At 33.4% G+C, this 17500-nt stretch overlaps 1 long non-coding RNA gene across 2 annotated transcripts in view; it reads right to left on the bottom strand.

Moving 5' to 3' along the window:
* LOC137655651 (uncharacterized) overlaps positions 1-17500 on the bottom strand; it is a 23831-nt gene that overhangs the window by 3500 nt on the left and 2831 nt on the right. Inside the window, exons 2-3 of one of the 2 annotated variants that reach the window (XR_011046844.1) lie at positions 5953-6085; positions 1699-1807 (exon numbers count right to left, since the gene is read on the bottom strand). This is a non-coding gene — a long non-coding RNA (uncharacterized lncRNA). The remainder of the gene's footprint in view (positions 1-1698; positions 1808-5952; positions 6086-17500) is intronic. The other variant, XR_011046843.1, reaches the window with a different exon arrangement.

Below are 17500 nucleotides of genomic sequence, written 5' to 3'. Positions count from 1 at the left end.
TTTTCCAACAAGCCTTCTCTGATATGCTACCAGCCATTAAGTAACTCGATTGACTGACGTAACAAATGGCTGATATGTTCAAATATCTGAGCTTTAGCATCAAACCTAATAGTTTTCAATCGTTCAAACAGGCAGTTTAATGGCAGTCAAGAGATATAATGTAGAAGTCCCCAAAAAAACTTGTCATTAATAAACGCACCAAAACATACAATTGAATAGTCGATCCTGAACTGCCACTTTCTTTTTATGTAACGCTTGTCAAAAGTGAACTTTCCCTTTATAGACATTTTTAATTTGTCCGTTTCTTCTGTAATTAATAGCAGGCAGCAATTGTAATCATGGTCATAATGACCAATGAGGGCTTTCTTCATTATCACACTACTTTTGCTAAACAACCTTTATTGCAACGCCAATTACCTTAATTCTAATGCAATTCTTTCATGCTCGCTTCTATAGGTTTTTTATGAGCCCGTTGTAAATAGTCCAATTATAGTCATTAACTACGCTAACAAAGTAGAAAGGAGGTTGTTTTATCCTTTGTGTGTGTGTGTGTTTGTGAACAGCTTCCTGATCATAATTTTAATCTTAGTGTAATGCAAATTTCAGTGATTAACTGTTGTGCAAATAGCTGGAATTATTAAATTTTGGAAGGTCAAAGTCAAATGTCAAGTTAGGAGTCAAGCAAAATGTCTAATTCACGTAATCAGCCATATGTTTGGACATCATTGTCCCAGAGAATTCAAACATGGGTCATATTTGAGTGTATGAAAATACAAGCCAATTAATACATGCTTAGGTCAAAGGTCAAGGTCAACCAAAAAGTAGAGAAAAGCTGCCGTGGCAAAGTCTGCGCTCTAATGAGTGCCCCTCTTAGTTTACTTTTGTTTTAACAACAAAAATACACATGAACTGATATTGTCGATTTGTCATAAATTACAGAAAGTGCCCCAATTGAGGTAGTTGCTGCATGTTAAGGGAAAGAACCCCACATTTGAAAGTACCTCCTTCATTATCAAGCGACTTTTGGCTGATCACCTACCTACATTGAGATACTAACTTATTTTCATAGTTTATGATATTGCCTTGGTAGATTGTTTCTACGCTCAGGTTGCAAATATTCCTATCATATGGTTATTTTCACTATTTTCAAACACTGAGCAACTTATGAAATTTTCTAATTAGAGGATTAGCCAGTATTGATTGAACTACACTACCTTCCTATTAAAACCAGAATGTATTATAAGGTATCTGGAAAGACGAGGTTAACACAACTGTGCTTACTACCTACTTAAAGAGAATTTCTATAAATTGTGTCAACATGAGAATAGTTCCAGACGGTTTCAAGTCATTGGAGCCAAGATACAGCAGGACTAGGGTTCAATAGCTTTCAAATTTGTGACACCAAAATTATACAACAAATGCCCTCTTGACATCAGGACTGAGAAGCGCTTCCAAGTTGAAAGACAAATTTTAAGTGTTATGATACAGTAGCTTTGATAATTAAAACTACATGATTCTCTAAATACTAGTTATACACTAAACAAATCTTATGTCACTCAAATGGCTATTGCTCTGACATGGGTTGCCTTACAATTAAACAATCTTACAGCTCATCTGTTCTGGCAATCGGTACACGGATGTCCTGCACACACCACCCGCGGAAGTCACTACTAAAGTATCATAAGTAGGCATATTTACCTCAAGTTCAGGAGGTCGAAGGCTGAGGGTCCTCTGTAGATGGTGGGAACATTGGTACAATTTGACAGCTTGAAAGCAGGAAATGATGTAACTGCTCTGATCACTTCTGCTGGTGAAATAAACCCATATCAGCATAACAGCTTATGAAAACAGTTAACAGTTTTAAAATAGACATTATAATGAATTTTATCTAGTGAATAAAGACAACAATAACAGTAAAGGCAGCAATTTCTAGTAGACTGAAGGGGGAAGGTCTAAGACGTTAATTCGTGTCTGGGGTTTAACCAGTTATCATCACACCACTAGCAGTGTGTATTGGTGGTGATGGGAGATCTCCGTCTAATCACCCACAGCAAAGCAACCTAGTATGAGTGGTCCTGACTAATACAGCTTTGCTGGACATGGTGATACGAAAACCCTTTCACAGTGTTTAGGTATTCCCACTCAGAAACGATAAAGACAAAGATAAATATTCAACAAAACATTCCTTTTTTTCCTTTCCACCACGGAGAACGTAACTCTTGACATCTTACCAAAGCCTCTCTGGATCCACAAAATTCTCTGAATGATTAACACAGGTACATATACCCCTCAGTGGCAAGATCATTCTAGCCTTTCTAGAAATCACTGTGGATTACGCTACCCACCTTGACAAAACATTTTATCAAGGGCACAAACGTCTGTATTTTTTTTGGTTGGTCAACCAATTGCACTACAACATTTTTGTGCTTAATTTATGCCACCAAACACCCACAGCAGGCAGAAGTCAACCTTCGTTGTATTTGAACCTCATAAATTTGGATTAATCAAATCGACAATTATGACAGGCCCATCAATAGGCAGTAAGTTCTGGCAGTAATTTTCCGTTACTTCAGAACAAAAGGACCTCCGGTTAATTGAAATTTGTAAAGTTCACTTAAGGTTATGGGTAATAGTGTCCTGCAGAAAGGACCTTGTAAGGAAAAAGAACCAGGAACATCAGTGTTTACTAAAGCTGAACGTGGGCCTTTTCCAAAAAGAGTACCCGTAAATGCAGTTACGGAGAGCATCATGCACGATGCTTTCCCTTCTTAGTATACTGATTGATTACAAGACCACTAATTCATTCAAAGTCTAAAAACATTTGGCTGTTGTCAGGTAGGGCATCGTATGGCTGAGGGGATGACCCCGTTTCTGAAAAAAACTCGTACGCTGGGTAATTTTTCCTGAAAAAAAAAAAAATTGAAGTAACCTCCCCATCTTTTATGGAACATTTGGAACATACAGTTGTTACAATGGAACTGAACAGAAAGGGCAGTGTAGAAGGGTGTTGTAAAATTACATCTGGGAACTTATTCGCAAGTACTTGTAAGCTCTTGATTAAATAAAAAAAATCCCGCTGATAAATACATTATTGCAAAAACAGATGAAATTCTCCAAAGTGATTGAAACCATCATATGCATAACTAGAGTGGCACTTCATAGAGAGTGACGACTTCACCACACTAGGTAGTCTTAACTCCCTTACGTACTTGTACTTCGAAATATTTTCTTCGGATTTGTCCTTGGATTATACCCCATATGTCCACCAAGTTTAATTGAAATTAGTTCAGTTGTTTTCATGTAATGCTGTTCACAAACAAACCCCAAATATTTGTCACTTGTTTAACATTGTGATTATATTCATGATACTGTTGCATACTTGTAATTCGCCGTACTATACTTTATCTAAAACTGTTACAGATTCCGCCTTGGATTAAACTCAATAGGACTACCAAGTTTTGTCTAAATAGGTACAGTAGTTTTTGTGTAAGGTTGTTAATAAACAAACGACGACAGGGGTGAATACATACCCTTCGTAAAATCGTTGATTTTGGCAAAGGCAATAACCGACTATCAGTCTCCCAAAGGTAAACAATATATTTAAGATTGAAATAGTGTCTACATTTTAATCGATTGATACGCAAGTTATTATATCCTACCCCCATAAATAAGAATAAAACAGCCAAAATAGCTGGTATCAATCCATTATTATAGCAAAGGCCAATTTTTCTATAAAGTTAGGTATCATATATTAACCTCACTTCCTTTATCACAGCTGAGATTATAGGACTAATAGATAAAATTGGGTTCACACTTTCAATCAATATTGTACAACCCTTAGGTTAAGTACCGAGTCCTAAGTTAGGTTAGGTAGGGAATGTTAGGTTGAGTTGTATCACTGTTTTTGTCCCTAGAAAAATATATTTCTTGCAGGCAGGAAAATGTATCTAAAATTGCAAATGACATCCTGATCCTAATACTAAGGAAAATGGGGAATAGAAAAAAAAAACATTCCAAGTTGGAAACCGTATGTTTGCAACAAAATTTACACACGGGATTTGGCAAGAAAAGCATCTAGACAATATGAAGAAATATATCATTGTATATGCTGAGGGGTGTTAATATAATTATTAACCATGCTTTTAATTTTGTTCTTTTATTTACATGTCTATGATTAACATAAAATATGCCAAAATGGTCAGCACTAATACCAAGTTTTATAAATTCTGTATTAGCATAAACTTTAACTATCATAGTTAATGAGAGTTGTGTAATAAATACCTGTATGCTTTGTCTCAACTTATGTTTCTGACGAAGTTTAACTGTATATTTTTACACTACATATAAAAGTTATACTTTAACTCTTTGAGAGACACTTATTTAACGTATTGAACAGGATTCTGTGTCGTACGTTAGGTTAAATAAGAGCCAAATTAGGATATGCACCCATGTTTCATTTTATCTACACTTTGTGTCCATGTTGCTTCGTACCCATGTTACCTAGCACCCAAGTCGTTTCAAATCCAAGTGGCTTCGCACCCATGTCGCTTCGCACCCAAGTCGCTTCGTACCCGTCACTTAGTACCCAAATTGCTTAGCACCCAAGTCGCTTAGCACCCAAGTCGCTAAGCACCCAAGTCGCTTCGTACCCGTCACTTCATACCCAAGTCACTTCGCACAGTCATCTCATACCCAAATTGCAATGCAGTTAATTACTACAAGCAAGTACCCTACAAATACCATTGAAAATGGTTATCTTAGTAAGCAAATCCCTTAGAGTTTAGAGGTAATACTATATATTTATATGAGGTACGTTTGGGATTAACATTGATCATCGATAAACAGGAGGCTTGCTGTACAGCGCTACAAGATGCCAAGCATAACTGATGCGCACCAGCATTATGAACATAAGTCAAAACTTTGATATGGAAATATAAAATAACGAGAAGAACAATTAAAATAATATACACGTTACAATAATTGTATCGAATATGTTGGTTAATGAACACTATTCACTAACAGGTCTTTGCACCACAGTGCCTCGCTTTAATCGCAATTAAATATTATATTGCTCCTCTGTTCTGGCAAGGAGTACATGTTGCGCTACACGCGTTAACCAAGTGGGAAAGTATTTAGCCGGACAAAAATTCGATGATCCAACCATCTACAGTATACACTACTTTGCAGACTGAAATAACCTGTTATTTGGTTACGAGATTATTGAGTGAACTGACTATGAAACAAAGTGAATTGGGTACGATTGATTTAAATTGGGTACGAGGAGGTGACCAGATCCCATTGGCTTGCCGGGTGAAGATCCAACACCCTAGATCAGGTAAGGTCAAGGGATCTTTTTTTTTTTTTAGACAAACATGGAAAAAGGGCTCGATTATCAATAAACCAAAATGTTATTAAATCTTAATCAAGCTGTCAAATATATTAAACAGATAAACAATGCACAGATGACCTATTAATCTTTTTATAACCATAAGTAGCCTATCTTACATGAGAATATTTGGCCGATACATTTTAGTACCTTAACCATAAAAATTCAGCTTAATAGTCCGAAACAGATTCTATTCATATACAAACAGAAAGTAAACACCACAATGTTAAAAATACAGCACACATTTCTAAAATGTCTTGAGGAATAGGTTACTGTTGCCTAGTTCTACCTTGTAACCGCATATTGAAGCATTCACTAGACCAGAGGTTTCAAAATTAAACGAATTACCTATAGTAAAGTGCAAGAAATATTCACAAACCATAAAATTCTACCTTTCAAAATTGTACAATTGGTAAAACATTTTTCTCCTAGGCTAGCAGACACTCAAAATGGCGTACACTATTACCATCTCGCCTACATATTATTTAATCAACCTCTTTTTATTGAAAAATAACCGCATTATTGGTTAAATATTCCTGACTAGATATTAAAATAGCGGTACAAACCTTTGTTAAATGTGGAGCGAAGCTTACAGAGAACACGGATTCAAGAACATGTAGGAGGTGTACTCTCGGTCTCGTCCTTGTCCAACAACACTCGATGGCGGAATGAGGCAAAAAGAGGGTGGAACAATACATTCTGTCGGAAAATTGGAAGATGGAAGCTATATTTTTCTATATTATTGCACTATTAGACTGAGTTTTTATTCTGAAAACCTTTATAAAACCAAATGAAATGATAGATACATCGAATAAATTCTTCATCAACCTATTAATACGATAAATAGGAAGAAAAAAAAGTTGAAATGTTACGAACTACTTTTCTGACTTATTTTTCTTGGACTTTTCGGAGTGAAACATATACAAAAAACATATATATATATATATATATATATATATATATATATATATATATATATATATATATATATATACAAACGTGTGTGTATAATCATATATGTGGGTCTGTGTGCTGGTGTCTATATATGTATATTGTGCTTCTATAGGTTTTCATATATGTAATTTTTCCTTGGTATCAGCTCATTCTGGTTTCCATTGACTAGATATATTATTTATTGACAATTGAAATACGCTTGTGTCTAAATTTTTCTTCAAGGGATGTTTTCCCGGCATTATGACCTTAAAAATATATTGAGGTCCTTATTGGGTAGAATCATTCAGGATGTAATGATGTCTATTAATTTCTTATGATAATACTATAGTCTCCCGTTCCTCTAATCAAATATGTCTTTATAATTTATCTATTTCCTTTCCTCACTATGCTATTTTTCCTTGTTGGAACCCTTGTGCTTTTAACATCGTGCTAAGTGATTTTCTAATTAAGACTATATCTTAGGTAATAATAATAATAATAATAATAATAATAATAATAATAATAATAATAATAATAATGATAATAATAATATTAATGATAATAATAACACTACTACTACTACTACTACTACTACTACTACTACTACTACAAATAATGATAATAATAATGATAATGATAATAATAAAAACAACAACAACATCAACAACAATAATAACAATAATAATAATAATAATAATAATAATAATAATAACAGTGCTACTACTACTACTACTACTACTACTACTACTACTACTGCTGCTGCTGCTGCTGCTGCTTCTACTACTACAAATAATAATAATAATAATAATAATAATAATAATAATAATCGTCTTCGAACCAGCCTTCATCTTTAACACAACTCAATAAACGTAAAACTCCCAACCTCTCCAATTAAGTCAGTAAAAAACAGTACACCTTCATTATACAAACGTCATTAAAAATCACATTGATTTCTTGGAATTTCCTAATTATTACGACATAAAGCAAAACCAGGTGTTGGACTCTTTATGAAAGTTGAAGTCGTTTTTTTAGGTCTATTTCAAAGAACTGTAAACATTGAAATACAGGATATAATAAAGCCGGGTGTATCGGTTACAAAAGACAATGCAATTATTCTCAGGTCTATATAAACGAAAAAGTAAATATTTCAACGTTTCTCCAATTACCATTTAGAACTGGAGGGGCACTTAGCAGAGCGCAGACCTCCGCCGCTGCAGCTTATTTCTCTGCCGTTTGCTTGACTTTCACCTTTGACCTTAACATGTATTAATTGGCGTGGATTTTCATACATTCAAATATCAGCCAAGATTTAGTTCTGTGATAACGATGTTCAAATTTATGGCTGAGTACGTTAAATGAAATGCTTTACTGTGACCTTGACCTTTGACCTTAACATGTATTAATTGGCGTGGATTTTCATACGCTCAAATATGACCCAAATTTTAAGTTTCCGTGCCAACGATTCCCATATTTATCTCTGAATACGTGTAATGGACTTTTTGTTTGATCGTGACCTTGACCTTTGACCTTGACCCTCCAAAATTTAATCATTCCCACCTTTTCACATAACAGTTAATCCCTGCAATTTTCATTACTCTACGATTAAAATTATGGCCAGAAAGCTGTTCACAAACAAAGACACAAACACAAACACACATATAAGGGGTAAAATATAACCTCCTTCCAACTTTCTTGGCGGAGGTAGTTATGATATTTTATTTTTCTTGATTCCTTTCCTCACTGTGCTATTTTCCTGGTTTGAGCCCCTAGGCTTATAGCATCCTGCTTTTCCACCTAGGGTTGTGGCTCAGAAAGTAAAAATGATAATGATAATAATAATAATAACAACAACAACCACAACAACAACAACAACAACAACAACAATAATAATAACAATAACAATAACAATAACGATAACGATAACGATAACTATATAAATAATAATAATAATAATAATAATAATAATAATAACAATAATAATAATAATAATAATATTAAATCGATTATAAAAGACAAAGCAATTAATCTCATATCTAAATAACGAAAAAGTAAATATTCAACTTCTGACCAATTAATATTCAGAATAAGAGAGATGAAAAGGAGGTAAAAGGAAAAAGATATTTCAGATAACAAGGAAAGAATTAAAGAAATGAAAGATAGAATAATAAAGTGCGAGATAATAAAGCAAATTATAACAACTACGTACAATTTTTGTTTTATAATGAACGTCAAAGTAAATCTATATTCCTTTCTGTGCGATTAAAATGTTACCTTAAAGGAAGTTGGAGATACAAAAAATGGAACTATGATGAAACTAAAGACGTGTTCTCTTCGGAAAAAAATAAGAAGTCTTAATCAGAATCTCTCTCTCTCTCTCTCTCTCTCTCTCTCTCTCTCTCTCTATATATATATATATATATTATATATATATGTATATATTTACATATATATATATATATATATATATATATTATATATATATATCATATTATATATATATATATATATATGCGTGCGTGTGTTTGTGTGTAGGTATATATAAGTATATATATATATATATATATATGTATATATATACATATATATATATATATATATATATAAATGTGTGTGTGTTTGTGAATTTTGCTAAACAGCAAATGAAAGACAGGAAGTTTTTTTCAGCAGAAATTACATTTTCAATCATTAATTTTCAGGTCAAAGATATGTTTTATATAAACCGTATTACTAAATCCAGAAAACTTAGAAAAGGCATCTATGATTTTCACTAATAATAACAAAAATTTTATATACAGTTTTGCACGTGTATGCTTTAATGAGAACATTATAACATTAATGACAGCATTACTTGAAAATGAATGTTTCACTAAAACGTCATCATTGTGTTCGAGGAAATATCTTCAAGAAGGACAGAATAAAATAATTCATGGACTCGGTGACACTCTCCAAGACCAAACTTGTGAAGACGAAAGACAAGTTATGAATAGATTAAGGAAAGTCTGTCTCAAACGCCTGCAATATCCTCCAATATCCTGCACCTAAGTCAATGTCACATTGTCTTGACACCAAGACAGCCATAACTGGCACTGGGAGATAACAGATTGTTTTATGTTTAACTTTATCGAAATCAAATAATGTCGGTGTTAAAACAAGTCCTTTCTTTTTTAAGGTTTTTAGATGTCATCTTAACTACTTTATCTAATTAAAATGATGCCAATGTTAATGTTAAAACTAGTCCTCTTTGTTTAATGTTTTTAGATGTTATTTTAACAACTTTATAAAATTTAAACTATGTTAATGTTAATTTTAAAACTAGTCATTTTTTCAATGTTTTTAGAGGTTCTTTTAACAACTTTATCAAATTTAAATGTCAATGTTAATGTTAAAACTAATCATCTTTGTTTATGTTTTATGTTATTTTAACAACTTTATCAAATTTAGATGATGTCATTGTTAATGTTAAAACTAGTCCTCTTTGTTTAATGATTTTAGGTGTCATTTTAACAACTTTATCAAAATGTAATAGTGTCAATTTTTTTATTAAAGCTAACAGTCTGTTTAATGCTTTTTAATGCCATTTCAAGTTTAATCAAAATCAAATAATGCCAATGTTATAATTAAAGTTAGCAGTCGGTTTAAAATGGTACATTTATACTCTTCTGGGGTACATTGGATCTGAGAGAATAGCCACTACTGCTATATACATAAAGTAATCAGCAATAAGTTTGAATAATTTAATTATATTACAATTTAGATTCATATGTTACTCTTTTTCATCATCAATTTTAGAAGTACAAAGGAATTTATAAAAATACGTAATGGGTACGCAAGAAAAATAAAAGGTTGGGAGCTCCGGCTTTAGAGAAATCAAAATATATTTATTTAGACTTTGGAAAAATAAATTGTGGAGTAATAAAGCTATCAATAATTTTCTGAAGAGATTAGGTTAAAAAACATAAACATCTAGATGGACACTAAGTATAGCGCAGACCTCCGCCGAGGCAGCTTATTTCTTAACCTTTTGCTTGACCTCGACCTTTGACCTTGCATACACTCAAATATGAGCCAAGCTTGAAGTTTCTGTGACAACGATGTCTAAACTTATAGCTGATTACATGATTAGGATATTTTGCTTGACCGTGACCTTGACCTTTGACTCTGACCTTCCAAAGTTTATCAAAATCCAGTTTTTACATAACAGTTAAGGCATGCAAGTTTCCTTTATCTACGATTAATATTGTGGCCAGGAAGCTGTTCTCAAACATACATTTTGCTTGACTGTGACCATGACCTTTGACCTTGACCTTCCAAAATTTAATAATTTCATGGTTATTACATAACAGTTAAACCCTGCAAGTTTCATTACTCTACGACTAAAATTGTGGCCAGGAAGCTGTTCAGAAAACAAACACACAAATACACGAACGAGGGAGAAGACATAACTCCCTTCCAAATTCGTTGGCGGAGGTAATCACAGACACATATTTTTTGGAAGACGGTTAACAAGAATCGGAGCCAATTGGCCTTCAGGCTGACGGATTTAATGGTTCCTCGTTATAATCTCGAATATAATGACGCACTGATTCCGTGAAAAGAGGCGCTCGAGTTTGAATGCCAATATGTATCTAGCGAAGGTGTTCCCACGCAGTTCCATCAATGTCCTTAGAGGAATGACAATTTCAACGCCCGGGTTTACCGAGAGATTTTTCAATGGAAGAATATAGGAAGTTATAGAAAAGAATAACGTCAGAGCTATTGTTGTGTCAGCTACTCGTAGGAAAATTCACATTTTCTGTATCAAACCTACTTATGAGCACAAATTGATACAAATATTCATACACATTCAAACAAACAAATGTGCGTGCGCACACACACATTATATATGTATATATATATATATATATATATACATATATATAACATTCAATTATATTTATTAGCTGGTGAGTTCCTCTTAGTTCGATATGATTTTATAGATTATAGACAATATATATATATATATATATATATATGTATATATATGTATATATATACATATTTATATATATATATATATATATATACATACATATATATACATACATACATATATATATATATATATATACACATATATATAGTATATATATATATATATATATACGTATATATATATATATATATGTATATATATACATATATATATATATATATATATATATTATTATTATTATTACTATCCAAGCTACAACCCTAGTTGGAAAAGAAGATGCTATAAGCCCAGGGGCTCCAACAGGGAAAAATAGCCCAGTGAGGAAAGGAAATAAGGAAATAAATAAATGAAGAGAACAAATTAACAATAAATCATTCTAAAATAAGAAACAACGTCAAAACAGACATGTCATATAATAAACTATCAACAACATCAAAAACAAATATGTCATAAATAAACTATAAAAAGACTATGTCCGCCTGGTCAACAAAAAAGCATTTGCTCCAACTTTGAACTTTTGAAGTTCTACTGATTCAACCACCCGATTAGGAAGATCATTCCACAACTTGGTCACAGCTGGAATAAAACTTCTAGAGTACTGCGTAGTATTGAGCCTCGTGATGGAGAAGGCCTGGCTATTAGAATTAACTGCCTGCCTAGTATTACGAACAGGATAGAATTGTCCAGGGAGATCTGAATGTAAAGGATGGTCAGAGTTGTGAAAAATCTTATGCAACATACATAATGAACTCATTGAACGACGGTGCCAGAGATTAATATCTAGATCAGGAATAAGAAATTTAATAGACCGTAAGTTTCTGTCCAACAAATTAAGATGAGAATCAGCAGCTGAAGACCAGACAGGAGAACAATACTCAAAACAAGGTAGAATGAAAGAATTAAAACACTTCTTCAGAATAGATTGATCACCGAAAATCTTGAAAGACTTTCTCAATAAGCCTATTTTTTGTGAAATTGAAGAAGACACAGACCTTATATGTTTCTCAAAAGTAAATTTACTGTCGAGAAATACACCTAAAATTTTGAAAGAGTCATACATATTTAAAGAAACATTATCAATACTGAGATCCGGATGTTGAGGAACCACCGTCCTTGACCTAATCATACTTTGAGTTTTGTTAGGATTCAACTTCATACCCCATAATTTGCACCATGCACTAATTCTAGCTAAATCTCTATTAAGGGATTCACCAACCCTAGATCTACATTCAGGGGATGGAATTGATGCAAAGAGAGTAGCATCATCTGCATATATATATATATATATATATATATAAAGAGAGAGAGAGAGAGAGAGAGAGAGAGAGAGAGAGAGAGAGAATTATGTACATTCCAGAATAAAAATGTCGAACTCAAAGGAATTCATCATATAATAATTATAATCCAAAGATTCTCTATTTACTTCAATATAATTGAATGTATCATTCATTTTAAAAAGGTAAATAACTGTGCGGAGAACTAAAGCTGTACAGTAATAAAAATCCCATTGTGGAGAATTTACTTTTCATTAATAAGATCAACATTCTTCGGAGGAAATTCATCTGACGTGAAACTATATTTCATCATCATCTCCTCCTACGCCAATTGACGCAACGGGTCTTGGTTATATTTCGTTAGTCGTCTCTGTCTTAAGCTTTTAAATCAATACTTCTCCATTCATTATCTCCTACTTTATGCTCCATAGCCCTTAGCCATGTATGCCTGGGTCTTCAAACCCCTCTAGTGTCTTGTGGAGCCCATTTGAAATTTTCACCATATCCTCCTACGCCAATTGACGCAAAGAGTCTCGGTTAGATTTCACCAATCGTCTCTATCTTGAGCTTACAAATCAATACATCTCCATTCATCATCTCCTACTTCACGCCTCATAGTCCTCAGCCTTGTAGGCCTTGGTCTTTCAACTCTTCTAGTGTCTTGTGGAGCCCAGTTGAAAGTTTGGGAAGCCATTTGTTACCTAATCATAAAAGTGTAATAAGGAGAGACAATGTTTATTATTCCTACGTTCCAAAAGATGAGGACTTAATAGTTTTCTTTACGTTAGAGAATATCTGAATTAATCTACTGTATCATGAGAGTAAACTCTTGTGCTAAATAAGCCTAATTTTCGTCATTTGAAACATATTTTTATTTAATGTTATTGCATAAGATAGTGATGAAGTCAGATTAAGCCCCACGATGTATAATGAGAATCACTAGAAATGTGGAAGAATTTCAAGAAGTTAAAGCTCTCAATGAATTTCTTAATGGGATAATTCTAAGAAACGAAAACACATTTAATTGTCAATAGGATTTTCCAGGACACATACTTAAAGCTAGTCGTTATCTCTTGGAGATTATCAAATATCAATTGAATTTTGGATGGGAAATATCAGTATATTAAGAAGAACACTATTTTTGCTTGGACATCAAACTCTGTTTTTAGATATCTGAAAGACATAATATATAATTCTGTAAACGTGATATTTCAAATATATCGAAAAAATATTGTGGCAAATATATTTCTTATCTAAAGTTATATTAGACAAAAAAACTCTTTTATTATATATCTGAACATAATATATAATTCCATAAACCTGATATTTCAAAAATATCGAAAAAATATTATTGCAAAATTATCACTTATCCAGAATTGTATTAATCATACTTTGCTATGTCCTTGATTAATTGCAAAGTATAGAATTAACTGGATTATCTCCTTGAATTAAACCAATGTTTTGGGAATAACAGATGCTTGAATTCAGCCTTAGGTAGTGGATATAGCTTACAAGACACATGACAATTGATAGCAATGTTCCTTTCTCATGAAATTTATGTGACGATGGTAAGTGTTTAATTTCTACACGAGAGAGAGAGAAAGAGAGAGAGAGAGAGAGAGGGGAGAGAGAGAGAGAGAGAGAGAGAGAGAGAGAGAGAGAGATTCGTATTGTGGACCTTCAATGTTATTATATACATATGAATCACTTTTATTTAAAAGAGAGAGAGAGAGAGAGAGAGAGAGAGAGAGAGAGAGAGAGTGAGAGAGAGAGTGGTAGTAGTATTGTTGGCCTTCAATGATATTTATACAATTATGAATCAGATTTTCTTATTTAGTATATAGTTTTCTTTTCCATTTTAGTAATTTCTTTGAAAACTGTAATTTCTGATGCGTTCCCCTTTTATAAAATCTTTGGACTTACTCCTAGCGAACAGAGGAATTTGAAATAAATGAATTAAATGAAGAGAAAATGAATTACGTATTCATAATCCTACATTAAAATTCATTGGTCCATTATATAACTGTGAAGTTATTCATTTGATACAGCAATTGAATATTTAAAACTCGTTAAATTATTCATTATTCATTATACATTCGAAACTGGAATTTATTCTCTATTATAAAATTTATACTCTCTCTGCTATTACCGTTCGTTATTCGGCATTTTATGTTTTATATTGATAACATTCATGAAGGTTTTAATTGATATAATCGATGATAAATGATGTAATTTATATGCCTACATAGACCACAATGCTATTGTGTTTGCTAGTTCGAGTAGCCTACATTTTAAATGTTTATGCTTAATACCAATTTCTAGGTTTCAATAGAAACACATGAGTGAGAAAGATTTATATCAAATATAATTATATTGATACTTTCAGATTAACGTCTCTCTCTCTCTCTCTCTCTCTCTCTCTCTCTCTCTCTCTCTATTTATCCCGTGAAAAACAAGACTTCAGATGAGATTGTCATGGATTAAGCTTTAAACAAATCAAACATTATCTTTTTTTGCCAATCTCCAGCAAGATTTTTTTTCTAAGATAGTTCTTCATGAGACAATTAGTGTACTCGACCCGTCAAAAATGACGGCTAAATATTTATATAGATATACACACACACACACGCACAGATTCAACCCTCGCCCCCACTTCCACCTTTTCTAGCTACAACACGGCAGTTTTACCAATTTATGGGGAATTGGGGTTTCCGAATGTACGTCTCACAGGGGTATGACTACATCCTCTCCTTCCTATCCGAGAGACGGGAAGAGACCGAGTAGTCATACGTTTCTTAATGACGCCAGAATCTTGCTTTTATTTACATACACACGCACAGATTCAACCCTCGCCACCACCTCCCCTTTTCTAGCTACAACACGGCAGTTTTAACCATTTTTGATGAATTAGGGTTTCCGAGTGTACGTCTCACAAGGGTATGACTACATCCTCTCCTTCCCATCCGAGAGATGGGAAGAGACCGAGTAGTCAAACGTTCCTTAATGACGCCAGAATCTTGTTATTTATTAGATAGTGAGACAATAATTATAAATGGATTAATGAACTGGACTGTATGAAAGGTCGCTCGCTTCAAAAATACAAAGTGAGTTACAATATGTGACATCAAAGTAGAACTGGATAACTCTGAAGAAAATGATGAAATAATAATAATGTAAACAGATAATTAATTTGTTCATGAAAGACATTATTTTGTCCACTTCGCCAACTTCGTTTTGAAGGTTATGTTTTGATAAGCCGAGTGTATTTAGTTGTTTGTATGTCTGTCTGTCTGTGTGTTTGTGATTCGCATAACTCAAAGACTATTTAACCGAATCTCATAAAATTTAGTTGGATGATTGACCATGATCAAAGGACAATTTGATCAGATTTTGGGATTGATTGGGTCAAAGGTCAAGGCCAAGGTCACGAAAAAGTGAAAATCGTTTTTGCCATATCATGGGCAATTTTTATTTGATTTGCATGAAGCTATTGCCTCCTGGCTAGTAGTGTGATAACCTGTTTGCCTAGCATTCACATGGCAGCAGATCGATCCCCGCCCGGGACCGTGAGTTTAAGCTGTTTACTGGGGAGGCCACTGCTGTGGTAGAGCATCAGCGTGTGGGGTTGGGCTTGCTCGGCAGACGTTCTGGTGATCATCTATTCTGATGGAAATGGAACTGAAATCAGACACCTTTAACCTTTAAAATGTTCATAATTTATTTAACAATATTGTGATATAGAACATAATATAGGCGAAGGTATGCGCTCTACCGGGTAACTGTTTTAGTCTAAAAACATTGTATGTAGCTAATTTATTGTCAAATACAGTACAGTACATACAATAAATATCCTACCTGTTGTTTTTACACACTCGCATTTTTAGCTATTCTAATACAAGTAAGATTGAGACGAAAATAAAAATATTACTTTTTGGAAGATTCCTTAGGAGAAATCTTCCTGTAAGATGTACTCATAATATATAATGTTACAAATAAAACATAAAATATAATCATAATGAATTATAATCCTATATTTTGTTTGTAACATTATATATGTGGCCTGATTGGTAACGTCTCTGCTTAGTGTTTGCCAGACGGGGGTTCGAGTCCCTCTCAGACTCGTTAGTGCCTTTAGTGTCTGCAACCTTACCATCTTTATAAGCTAAGGTTGGGGGGTTTGGGCGAGCCTATAGATCTAGCTGTTGGGTCATCATCAGCCATTGCCTGTCCCTCCCTGGTCCTAGCTTGGGGTGGAGAGAGTGCTTGGGCGCTGATCATATAATATATGGTCAGTCTCTAGGGCATTGTCCTGCATGATAGAGCAATGTCACTGTCCCTTGCTTCTGCCATTCATGAGTGAACTTTAAACCTTTATAAGAAATGTTAAACAAATTTCGAATAATATTAGGAACAGATATCGTAAGATAAATCATGCTATATATTTTAACAAGTATGTATTCCTGGAATAATGTGACTCGCTTAGCTCAATTGAGAAGTCTATTTATAGCTTGTGGGGATGCATAGCTTTAAAGGAAGACCGTTGATCATTTTGGATAAAAATACATAGTTTATTATAACATAAATTTCCCAAACGATCGACAGCCCATAATCTAGTGACAATAAGTCTCCATTGGGTCGTGAATTGTCTTTCTCTCTCTCTCTCTCTCTCTCTCTCTCTCTCTCTCTCTCTCTCTCTCTCTCTCTTAATATTAATGTCATAAATTAAAACCCCCCCTCTCTCCCTTATCCTTTCCTAACATTAATACATTAATATCATAATTAAAATTCTTTCTCTCTCTCTCTCTCTGTCTGTCTCTCTCTCTGTCTGTCTCTCTCTCTCTCTCTCTCTCTCTCTCTCTCTCTATCTCTCTCTCTCTCTCTCTCTCTCTCTCTCTCTCTCTTATCTAATCCGAACATTAATATCATAAATCAAAA

Source organism: Palaemon carinicauda, chromosome 16 (assembly GCF_036898095.1).
Source record: "Palaemon carinicauda isolate YSFRI2023 chromosome 16, ASM3689809v2, whole genome shotgun sequence".
NCBI classification, from domain to species: domain Eukaryota; kingdom Metazoa; phylum Arthropoda; class Malacostraca; order Decapoda; family Palaemonidae; genus Palaemon; species Palaemon carinicauda.
This window is presented reverse-complemented; position numbering and strand designations above follow the sequence as displayed.